Source organism: Haliotis rubra, unplaced genomic scaffold (genome assembly GCF_003918875.1).
Source record: "Haliotis rubra isolate DU_JTF1 unplaced genomic scaffold, ASM391887v1 Scf56, whole genome shotgun sequence".
Classification (NCBI taxonomy): Eukaryota; Metazoa; Mollusca; class Gastropoda; order Lepetellida; family Haliotidae; genus Haliotis; species Haliotis rubra.
Window position 1 is genome coordinate 1,527,814 of NW_025767257.1, and position 12,984 is coordinate 1,540,797.

The following is a 12,984-nucleotide window of genomic DNA, read 5'->3' on the forward strand; positions in this document are numbered from 1 at the left end:
TCAACTTTCTAATGAAATTAGCATTTCGCCACAATTGTATTGAAACATTGAAAGAAGTTAGCATACAGTTAGTTTCAACCCACCACAAAAATGATATATATGTGTTTGCAAGTAACGATATAAACCTTGAGGCTTTCTATTACAGGTTTTACCGCAAATGATAGGTATTAAAATTGAACTGTTGACTACAGAAAAAAAGTAATTGAAATACTCAGTGATATGAATGAAATAACATCGACTATTTTTGCACTGAAAATGGAGGAGCATGATGAATGTTTTGCTCCGGTGAAGGTGAATGAAGCATGATGAACTAAATCATTATACTAGTTTATTTTGAAAAGAACTACTCTCCTGTCAATGACATATTACCATCAGTTATACAATTACTCTCTTCGGTTACCAGTATCAGTTCAACTGAATACTGCTGGTGTAGTTTTTTTTATAATTTAATTTTTATCCACAATTTCCAAGAATGTGTGGGTTTGGCTATTGATTTTTGAAGCAATGTCTTAGCATTAATTATGATTCATTGTACACAAGATAACTCAAGAACCAATGTATCGAAGCACTAAAATTCAGCATCAGTAGCAAGAATCTGAAGACAGTGCAATATAAATCTCCAGGTTCTGGACTCAGATACCAACCGTCTGATGGCATCCAATTTGACAGTAGATGGCCTGCCCTTTACCATATTCAGTACATATCTGGCATAATATACTCCTCTCAAACGCTTCCGAACTTTTTGTACTTTGTGTCCATGCACCATATGAACTAGTTACCAGAAACGCTTGAACCGTAAAGCAATGTAAGCAAACCTAAACGATAAAGAACATGGATTCATTTGCTGTTATTTCTGAACAACCATCCTCTTGGAGCCCAATGTCCCTGCTCAAAACTATATGTATATATGTATAGCTCTTCAGGTAATTTTCAATGTCATTAACTTGACTTATGATTGTATGTGCTAGCATGCATGTGGGCGTTAAGACAGGGCATAACATATACATTTCTGATTACGCTTATTTCTTTGTGCAATGACGTGAATTGGAATTCTAAACGTCCTCGCAAACAACAAAGTTGTTGAGTGAATATAAGGAGGATTTGTCTGCTACTATCGATTCACGCAAAACACTCTCAGGACCTTCTGTTTTAATAAAAAGTAATGAGAGTTGGAATTCAGTTAGAACGGAACATTTCAAAATTGTCCATTCATATAGTGTTCATGATGTTTTACCATTTATGCACAATGGATCCAGTTTGGAAAATGCTTCAAATTAAGTTTGTATACCGATTAGGTAATTTATGAACACGACCAGTTTAATTCACTTTGTGAATAGTGCAACTAAAACGTCCCGTGTCTGTAGTCCCGATGATTAACTGTCCAAATTAGTTTTCACTGATTTTCCTACTGATCACCAGTAAATCTTCCGTAAATACCAATAACCCGGTAATCCATTGAATTAATGATAAATATCAGTTAGTTACTTTTATGTTACAACTATTTTTGCAGTGGATTGCGTTAGACTGCTTGAGGCGTGATGGGCCGCCCATATAGATCACACTTTACTAGTGTTTCAGATGACAATGTGGTAGATGTTTTGAATTTACTGGACATTGTCATACAATAGGTGATACTTGATCAAAGTGCCGTGGCACAAAGCGATCTTCGGGCTAAGGTGATCGTAACTCCCATACCTTAGCATAGACTTGTGACTGTCGAAGCGCTAAGATTGTTTTGTACACCGGCACCCTGAACAACATTCCCCAAATCAGACTCTGGTTATCGGTCACTTGGTACGTGTTTGTAGAGACTGAATTAGAATATTTCTTATAGAGTGCCCAGGAACTGGTTTTGAATTATATTTCATTTAATGAAGGACCGAAGGGTGAGGTGAGGTAAGGTGAGGTGAGGTGAAATTGTGTTTAACGTCGTACTTGAGAATATTTCGCTCGTATGACGACGTGCATGCGCATGTATGTGTGACTGCTTGTACTAGCTCAGACTGAAGCTGGTATTATAGTGCCACCTCACTGAGATACCATGCCGCAGTTAAGCATGAATACCCAGACACATTATACTGACTCCGAGCCGACCAGTCCTGTTGTACTCAATAATGCCGAGCGCCAGGCAGGGAGCAACAAGTACCATTTTTAACGTCTTTTGGTCGGGGATCGAACCCGCGACCTTCAGCTCTCCGGGCGGACGCTCAACCACTACACCATGGGGGCGGTCAGGACAGAGGGTAGCCTGATGAATAAAGAGTTCGTTAGTCGGATTCGATTTCCCACACCGCCGCGTGTCACGCAATCACACTGCGGAAATAGTCCTCGAAGCGGCTTAAAATCATACTCACTTACTCACATAATGACGTCATAGATAGGCACCTTAAGCTCCATGTCCGTTTAATAAAAGGAGCCGAACATCCTAGTACGGAATTTTCTGGTGTCCCCCCGCCGTAATATTGCTGGAATATTGCTAAAAGCCTCGTAAAACCCAACTCACTCACTCAGTTACTTAGAGAACCGCCGCTATATAGCTGGAATATTGCTGAGTGCAACGTAACATTAAACTCAATCACTCCCTCCTAACCACTACAGATTGTCCTTCCACATCACTGATTTTCTTACTGAACACCATTAAATCTTCCGTTAACTACCAATTACCTGGTAACTCACTCCAAGTACGGACGGACTAATTGCCGTGTGATGAAACGACTTGGTACTAAATCAATCTGTATCTGGCCTTCTTAATTTACACCATAAGAGACAATATCAGCGATGTCGTTTTCATGAATTGGTTTCATAAGACGTTAAACAGAGGCTTCAAATATTCAACAGGAAAAGTTTAACCGTCATACAGCCAGCACAACCAGTATACAGTTTCTCGTATCCGTGGAACGTTAAATACATCATGACTCTAGTACTCGGTGCCATATATAGTTCACATGGTTGAAGGACGAGTACGCTGGGGTCGCAGTCTGCATATTCAGTTACACGGCCTGTGTCGCAAACATCCCAGAAACCGTCAGAAAATGCTGGTTCCAGCCGATAATTCCCACTTTCATAACCAGTGAAAGTGAAATGGCATTTGGCCTACCATTGAGATTGAGTGAGTATGGTTTTACGCCGCTTTTAGCAATATCACGGCGGGGGACACCAGAAATAGGTTCACACATTGTACCCATGTGTGGAATCGAACCCTGGTCTTCAGCGTGACGAGCGGACGCTTTAACCATAAGGCTACCCCACCGCCCCTGAGATTGAGGCACAATCGAGTATGTTCTTTTTACCGAGGTTTCAAAGAGCATCATACCATTCTGGCTCAGAAGTTGTTCGATCACGGATACAGTGAATGAGTGAGTTTACTTTTACGCCGCACTCAGCAATATTCTAGGTATATGGCGGCGGTCTGTAAATAATCGAGTCTGACCAGACAATCCAGTGATCAACATTATGAACATCATACGATGACATGTGTCAACCAAGTCACCGACCCTGACCACCCGATCCCGTTGGTTGCCTCTTACGACAAGCATAGGTTACTGAAGATCAATTCTAACCCGGATCGTCACTGGTAAAAAGCTAAACGATTTATTCTGGCAATCCCAAAGGCGAAGACATCTGGATAACAATATATTACTGCATCTCCCTCACACCGTAAACATAAACCATTATACTGATGGACATATTCGTGTTGTCCTCTCTGTTACTCAGTGGTCTGAAGCGCTGCTATTCGATGTGAAAATGTGTCAGTTTCCTTTTATCGTGCTTTCAGAATCCTTAATTCCATCAAAGAACCTGAGAGGTGGTGTAAAGTGTCAAACCAAGTCCGTGTGTGACACACGATTCACATGCCGATACTAGCCCAACGATGACCTTTAATGTATCAGATGTATGCAAGGGCTTATATCAATTGGATCAGGGGGTTTCGAATTTAGATCAATGCTTAAACAGCCTATGATGTTTCCAAGTTTGAAGTACAATCGAGAATGCTCGTTCTCCAATTTCTAAGATTTCAAGACTCTTGCTAAGACGTTATCTGATCAAGGTTACAACAATCAAGACATTTCCAAATTGACGCCTCAGTGACTACATAATATCCGATGCAATTTCCTATTTGTACATTACAATATGTTCCCGTTTTTAGGCGATCTGTCTTGGCTTTGTCTTGTTTATTTCGTATATTGGGTCATGCAGTCTACAGGACACTGCCTGTACTTCTTCTTCCTGGGGCAACAGCGCCATCTAGGCTCTGGCGAGCCAATGTTTTAATTTGGTCCTTGCCAGTAACATCAATGACCACATGGAGAACAAGGGTTGCGTCCCGTGTAGTGAAAGCGAGATAAGCACTCACATCAATGTTCTTATCTCGAATCAATTTGCAAGATGACTTCCATCCCAGATGAGGAAAAGGTTTCAGTCATTCAGTACAGTGAGTGAGTGAGTTTAGTTTTACGCCACTTTTATCAATATTCCAGCAATATCACGTCGGAGGACACCAGAAATGGGCTTCACACATTGTACCCAGGTGGGGAATCGAACCCGCGTCTTCGGCGTGACGAGCTAACGCTTTAACCACTAGGCTACACCACCGCCGCTCATTCAGTACAGACAAACAAACCGCAGACAGAAAACCACAGTCCATATACTTACTGACGACGTTTATACAATAGCAACGGCATATCAACTAGTCACAGTATCAAGTAACATCGCCTCGACATGAAACGTATAGAGTGGTTTTCTCTAAAATAGCACTGCGGTAGAGGCTTCACACAAGGTTGAGTTAGAATACTAAATAAGTTTGAACTCGACTATTTAAATGTTTGATATTTGTGGTGACTGAAAACATCAAACCATATCGAACAGCTTCGAAAATATTTGTCGTAGCATAATCTTTCGAATCAACTTCAGTGCAAATTGGACAGGCGTTGGCAGTGGCCATAGCAGTTGCCGGAACGTCGATGTTGATTTTGTAAAACGTTCGCTGATTGGAATATGGGTAAGTGCGACCGTTCCCTGTATTGTGGCACAGAAAAGTTGGATTGAAAAAAAACTCAGGACTATTCACGACGTCATTGATAGCTATATATACACAAATAAAAAAGATCAAGAAATGTAAGGTGGAATGGTTCCAAGAAAATACCGATGGCACTTATACGTCACCATACTCACAGGCTCGTAGACGTTCACAGTCAGAACTACTAAATATTTCATAGAACAAACTCCCCTTTCAGATACAGATGCTCTCTCTGCATTAGCTTCACATCGTCATGCCGAGGAGTCACTTGTTTCAGCTGTTGGTCCTTTTGGCTCCTTGTCTTGCTGTTGTGGATGAGAAGTGTTTTGAAGTATCTCAGCCACCCGTTGACAATAAGGGTGAGGTGTTTGTAGTGATTCCAGACTCGTGTCTCCTGGAGTGTCGGGTACTGTGTCAGACGTACCCACAGTGTTCTTCCTATAAGTATAACATAGATAGGTCTGAGTGTGAGTTGTTCCAAATCCATGAGGATGCAGCTGAAAGGACCATGGAAACCACCCCCAACCAGTTGCCCAAGGTATTGTAATGTTCTGTAAATATTTATCATTTGCCATACATTTGAAAACACATTATCCGGAAATTTGCCACTCGTTATATTTTCGCATGGAGAATAGGTGCCTCAGACATGATTGATATCTTGCAATCGTCTTTCATATTATCACGAAAAGCCATTTCTCGCTTGGAAAAGTATAAATGCTGCTAAATCTCAATATCCTTTTTACTATCGATTGATTCGATTGTCAACAATGTAAGTAACATGTCTTTACGCCACAGCAAAACTAAAAGCTGTTCTGTGTCATTCTATCTCTGTGTTAGTTTCATCCGACCATGATTCAAATAGTTTCATATCATTAGAAGAACATTATTTGATTACAGATTTGTCAGTGTTATTGTTTATTCGATTGCCGGAAATACCATGCTACATGTGTTGCCGGTTCTATTCATTTTTAATGCTAATGGAAAAAGAAAAGGTTTTCTTACTTCATTTCTTCAAGGAAACTGGTGGTGAAAAGAAGCCAAACCTATTTTTTAATCACTCGAATTCAAAAATCACTTTAAAATGACAGTCATAGAGCAAACGGTATTGGCATGGATGTTGCCCAAACTGAAGTGGGGTAGAAAAGGCAAGCTTTCAACGAAATAGACAATGGGCACACACGTCTAAAATCGATCAGTTTCAGTTAACAGCGTGCATGACTACCTCTACTACAGTGAGTGAGTGAGTTCAGGTTTACGTCGCTTATACAAGCTATTATATGGCGGTGGTCTGTAAATAATTAAGTCTGGACCATACAATCCAGTGATCAACAGCATGAGCATCGATCTACGCAGTTGAGATACGATGACATGTGTCAACCGATCCCGTTAGTCGCCTCTTACGACAAGCATGGGTTACTGAAGACCAATTCTAACCAGGATCTTCACGGGTGCCCCCTGCTGCAAGTCTTGCTGGTCGGCTAGAGGATGTGGTCGCTGTCCAGTAGGACAATCCTTGACATCCCAGATGTGTTCTGTAGGAGACACGTTCTGTAGGAGACACGTTCTGTAGGAGACACGTTTGGGGAACCTTGCAGGTCACGGCAACACATTGACGTTGTTGGCAGCAAGGGATATCTGTACCGTTTGGGCCGGTTGGGGTCTGGCGTTGTCATGATAGTAACCAAGGAGCTGTTGTGGTAGAACTGGTAGGGCAGCTGGACGAAGAATGTTCGCCTGGAACGCAGAGTTGTCAAAATGCTGTCTTCCATGAGCTCAGAACAGGCCAAACCAGCTGTCATCAGTGAGTGAGTGAGTTTAATTTTACGCCGCACTCCAATATTCCAGCTATATGGCGGCTGTCATCAGTGAAGATGACACTGTCAGTCACGTCGCTGTCAACCAGGTACAGTCGGTGCCCATCTCATCGAAGCACACCCTAAGTCACCTGACTACTCTCTGTCGACTCGGGCGGTGGGGTAGCCTAGTGGTTAAAGCGTTAGCTCGTCACGCCGAAGACCCGGGTTCGATTCCCCACCTGGGTACAATGTGTGAAGCCCATTTCTGGTGTCTCCCGCCGTGATATTGCTGGAATATTGCTAAAAGCGGCGTAAAACCAAACTCACTCACTCACTTTCTAAATGGCATGTGTGTTCAAATGCATGTGTGTTCAATGGCATGTGTGTTCATTAGTCAAACCCGTTTGCCCTTGTCATGGCATATTTTCCACAAATATGTATCTTTCCTTATGGGAACGACATATACTCCTGTAAAAAGAAGCTGACTCAGATTCTGGATGTAGTAGTCATAGTCCTTGTCATTTGTCAACATACCATCTTGTGCCTCTGTCAAACAGAACATGTTTGTATACACTTAAAAATAAGTAGGGGAACTTCATTTTTAATTTACGATTGAAAACAGTTTGAGAAATATCGGAGTCAACCACTGTTGATATGATAATAATGAATGTTTCGAGAGTGCAGCACCACTTGCACTTCCTTATGGCCACAATTGTTTGTGTACAGTAATTGCTCTTGAAAGATGATTGGTGTATGACGTTAATTTTGCATTTTACTATTTTCATTTTCAAACAAAAAGCCGGCTAGAAGCAAACACTTACAACTGTGTGATGCAAGATGATCGTCAAAATTAATAGTCTATGATGACTTATCGACCTTCTTGAAAACCGTCAAAATCCAGAATGACACCCTCTACACGTGTATGGGGCTACTGCGTTGTGCACGTGCACCCCGTGCATTGTGTTTGGGGTTGGTGATAAAGAGAAATGGTGGTGCGTTCAAAGATGTCTGTCTTTGAAAGGTTAACGCTTATACTTCCTGTCCAAACTGGAAGTTCAGGTCCCCCTACTTTTTTAAAGAGAACATAATTTAGTTCATCATCTACCACCTGCAATTTTTTGTCATGGATGGTCACTCCTAATCTACGTGATGTCTGAATGACCCTTATCATGCACTTTACCATCAGGAGCAGCACCCACGAAACTAAACTTTGGGGATCACAGTCAGTGGGTGTGTATGCTCATTTGGCTCCCTCCTCACCCCATTTGCCAGAGGATGTTGATGCAGATGAACACGATCCAGCGTTCGAAATTAACGCCGGTCCTTATAGTTTGGCATGAAATGCATGTGGACCTGGGTTTTTTGTAAATATCTCTTCATCCAATGACCCAATCGATCTCAAACTGTGCAAGTGGATGTTTTGTCAGACAACCTAATCACATTGTAAATCACCAATTTTATGCATTTGTATTAAAGAATCTGTCTATGTAACTGTCAACAAAATAAACAGCAGAACGCAGAATGCTTGCAGAGGGAGGGAGCCAATGACCTGTAACAGCGGCAGTGTTGGGTCATAAAGGTCAACGTTCGTCAATGCACGTGACAGGTATGAAGAGGTGTTCATTTCTAGCAAAGAGCCGGCGAATGACATCTCTGATGACCCTGATTCCAAAAGAATCTAACTTTGGATACCTACCTTTTTGTACAAGGTTTTGTTTATTGGTTGTTGGTTTATTTTTTTACAATTTTTAGCACGATGTTCTTTTTCATGCCAAGAGCAAAAGTTGTACGTTTCATGTAATCCGACACCTTATAAATCGGTTTGCTACGTTTGCTCTCTTTTTAAAAAAAATTCAACACATTTCTAATTAAACGTGTAGCATCATCTGAATAAGCTTTCATGATGACAGCTAGAAGTAGTCAATGTGAATGATCCAAACGGTCTATCACTGTGCAGTGCACAGGTAACTATCATGAACTGCACGTGCATTTAACTTTATGACCGTACACTGCCGCTGTTACAGGACATTGGCTCCCTCCCTCTGCAAGCATTCTGCGTTCTGCTGTTTATTTTGTTGACAGTTACATAGACAGATTCTTTAATACAAATGCATAAAATTGGTGATTTACAATGTGATTAGGTTGTCTGACAAAACACATACTTGCACAGTTTGAGATCGATTGGGTCTTTGGATGAAGAGATATTTACAAAAAACCAGGTCCACATGCATTTCATGCCAAACTATAGGCCCGAAGTCGACTGAAAACCACTCGAACCCACAGCTTTTGCTTTCTGCAGGTCCTTATGGTCGACAGCTTTTTCATCCCTAATAACTAAGAGTATTATTTCCATATTAAACTATAGGGCCTACACATTTGATCAGGACCCACAACTTGTTATGGTTCTGGGTCCTTAGGGCCTGCAGCTTTTCAGAGTTAAGGGCAAACATTGACACGATCTCTTACAAACACTGAATTAGGAAAACTAGTGATTAGTTTGTGCCTCTTGATAATCGTGTGAAACTGAGGAGCAGTAATTGTACTTTGCTTTGCCTGAAACTACTTGGCATCTGTTTGCCTGTATCCTGCTCTAAACCAACAGCCTCCTTCTCGTGAATTTGTGTGCAAAACAACAAGTTGATTTATTCCCCAAAAAGTAGGTAAAATGGGAAGGCTGAAAAAAACATGCAGACACAACTGCCGGGGATTGTTTATCTTGTAGCTATTCATCTGACTCTCTCAACAGAACGTTTAAGTATTCTCATGTTTTGAACACATTTATTTGAAAGAACTTGATTGTTCTAAACTATAAACCAGACAGGGCACAGATGGTGCATAGACTGACACTGAAGTTGCTGTTACAAATGAGTACAAAGGTCTACTGATAATTTATCAGAATCCAGTTCCAGTGTATTCATTTGTTACATGAAATGTTGTCTTACAGTGTATCCCAGGTTGAACAGGATGACATGATTGATTGAAATCGGCAGTTAGCCAAGACAACAAACGACGAATTCAAGCCATTTACTGTCTACACGTCAATCTTCAAAGATTTGTTCAGATATTGTACTGTGTTTCCGTTTTTCTATTTTCCCGGGTGTTTTGTTTTTCATTACTGTTTCCCCACAGATGTGAACCCTGTTTACTACGACAGCGAGCTATATACGATATACAGAACCTCTCGCCCCATAATCAATGATTCCTCCTCCTGTGCAGCTTGCGAACTGATGTAAATATTGATTGAACGATTGATCGATTGATTGAGTTTAGTTTTACGCCGCACTCAGCAATATTACAGCTATATTGCGGCGGTCTGTAAATAATTAAGTCTGGACCAGGCAATCCAGTGACCAACGTTCGCTCGTCACGCCGAAGACCCGGGTTCGATTCGAAGATCAATTCTAACCCGCGTCTTCACGTGCTTGATGTGAATAAAGATATGTTCATGTCAGTCTATATGATCAATTCATTTGCATAATGTATCGCCATTAGGATGCAGTGTATATATATTGAGAGCAAACACTGAATTATTCAGGTGAAAAATGGTTTTCCCGGAGTCAGTTTCTTGGACAAGGTCGGGGCAAATACTGAAAAAATACTAAAAACTCACTGACATTTAAAGAAGCAGTGCAAGATACGTAATAGGCTAAAAAGGGCAAGAAGTGGTTACATATTGTAGCATATACATAATACAACGCAGTATGGTCAACAACTTGAGTTACATGTTCAAGACAAGTCAAGCTGCCAAAATAGATTACAGGTCTTGTTCACTCATTAGTTGCACAGGTAAACTTGTTATAGCGAGATATATTTAACAGACAGACAGACAATTTATTTCGAGCATTCAAGGCCATGGCCCATATTACAAGCCCGGAGAGCGGAAGGTCGTGGGTTCGATCCCCGACCGCGTCATACCAAAAGACGTTAAAATATGGTACTTGTTGGTCCCTGTCTGGCGCTCGGCATTAATGGGTACAAAAAGGACTGGTCGCCTCGGAGTCAGTATAATGTGTCTGAGTGGGGTATTCATGCTTCACTGCGGCATGGTATCTCAGTGGGCTAGCACTATAAAACCAGCTTCAGTCTGGGCTAGTACAAGCAGCCGCACATACACACGCATGCACGTCGTCATATGAGCGAAATATTCTCAAGCACGACGTTAAACCCAATTTCACCTCACCTCACCCATATTACAAAAAGGTTTTAAGCATCTTTATAACCATTTTCATGATAATGATTTGTTACATAAATACAAGTCAGGGACCCTATCCACAAAACGTTCGTAGCACTGTGCCATTCGTAAGCCTATGGTAAAGTATAGAGTTACGATTAGTCGTAACGTTACGAACGCTTTGTGGATCGGGACCCAGGTTTTCAAAAAAGCTATTCCACTGTCCACCAATTAACTGAATTATATCATCAAAGTTGTTTATTGTACTGTATTGATATTTGACGCTTTCGGATCATATTTCGATATTAAATTTTACAACTTGCTCCCGTTTATTTACATTTTACACCTTGCTCCCGTTTATTTACATTTTACACCTTGCTCCCGTTTATTTACATTTTACACCTTGCTCCCGTTTATTTACATTTTACACCTTGCTCCCGTTTATTTACATTTTACACCTTGCTCCCGTTTATTTACATTTTACACATTGCTCCCGTTTATTTACATTTAACACCTTGCTCCCTTTTATTAACATTTTACACATTGGCCCAATTTTACACATTGCTCCCGTTTATTTACATTTTACACCTTGCTCCAGTTTATTTACATTGCATACATTTATGACATCCAGTTTCTATTGTAAAAGGTACGTTTTTATTCAGCGTGGCATATATATATACTCCACTGAGTATACAGCCTTCGTTAAATTATTTGTATTAGAGCTATTAGTGTTTCATATGGAATGAGAACGATCTTAGACGTTTCCACGATGAAATGTCCCATGAAATATAAGACTAAAATAGGTATATTAAATCTGCATTTATTCTATTTAGATATTTGTATAATGACAATGTGCCTACATCGCTAGGATAGCAATACTCCAGCACGTTATACACGTGGACCATCGCAAACAGGACGAACACATTGTACCCTATAGACTCAGTCCGTCTATTCAAAGATTATTTTGCCCACTGCCTAACTCTCCCTACAATGCTAAAGCCCTAAATGGAGCAAGTCTAGGTTTCATCAGGTTCTGAATCATCAATCTCACTGGGGTTCCTTTTTAATTTAAATGGGATTATTTGTAACCACCAAAAGTATATATATTCAGAGACTAAGGGGCCGTACATAATTTTTGGCGGGGTGAGGGGTGTGGGGTATGTGGTTTGAATGATGATTTTAAGGGGGGTCACCCATTTTGTTCTGGGGGTCATCAATTTTGAGCAGAAGCACAGGGGGGGGTCAGCAATTTTGTGCATAAAAATATTTAAAAATTATGCTAAAAAAATATGGGAAGATGGAGAGGGGTCATTGATTTGTACATGACATGCATGGGGGTTGGGGTGGGTCACTTGCTTTGTACTTAAACTGTTTGGTCTGTCACATTGTACATGCTACCCCATAAAAATCTGGCAGCCAACCAACCTGACTTCACCAAACGAAAATTAACCGAAGCCATCCACATCAAACGACACCGACCCCTGATCAACAGAGACCAAGGTTACTTCATCCCCTCTGCGTACGATGAACTCTTCAACCAACCTTAACTGGTTGTATTACTTGTACAAACACCCGTAAACCCCATTGGCTTCTACATGTATCCCTTGTCACTGGCTTCTACATATAATCCCTTGTCATCACATTGTTACTGTACATCCAAACTCACGTCCTTGTTGTTTTAGTTAATTATTTACTGTATATATAGTCACCTGTTTTCTACCTTACTCATACTTGCTTGATAACGATACAAGAATCTGTATCGAAACGTCGCATCTACCGAATAAAGAAGTTGTTCATCCATAAAGTTTGTCTGTTTATTTCTATCCAACTACTAAACTCAAATAAGTTATCCGTAAAAATCATCATCATAACCCACCCACCCCCTTTCCCCTAGCCATAAATTATGAACGGTCCCTAAGCTTTAGTCTAATTGTACCTATTTGGGAGTCAAACTCGGGCCTCCGACATACCGAGGCAACGCTGCACAGACCAAATCACTG

At 40.9% G+C, this 12,984-nt stretch overlaps 1 long non-coding RNA gene across 1 annotated transcript; it reads left to right on the plus strand.

Moving 5' to 3' along the window:
* Positions 1–2,515: 2,515 nt before the first annotated feature.
* LOC124254006 lies at positions 2,516–12,299 on the plus strand. Its single transcript, XR_006892362.1, has 3 exons — positions 2,516–2,601; positions 3,989–3,995; positions 12,290–12,299. It is a non-coding gene; the product is annotated as an uncharacterized LOC124254006 (long non-coding RNA).
* The last annotated feature ends 685 nt before the right edge of the window (positions 12,300–12,984 follow it).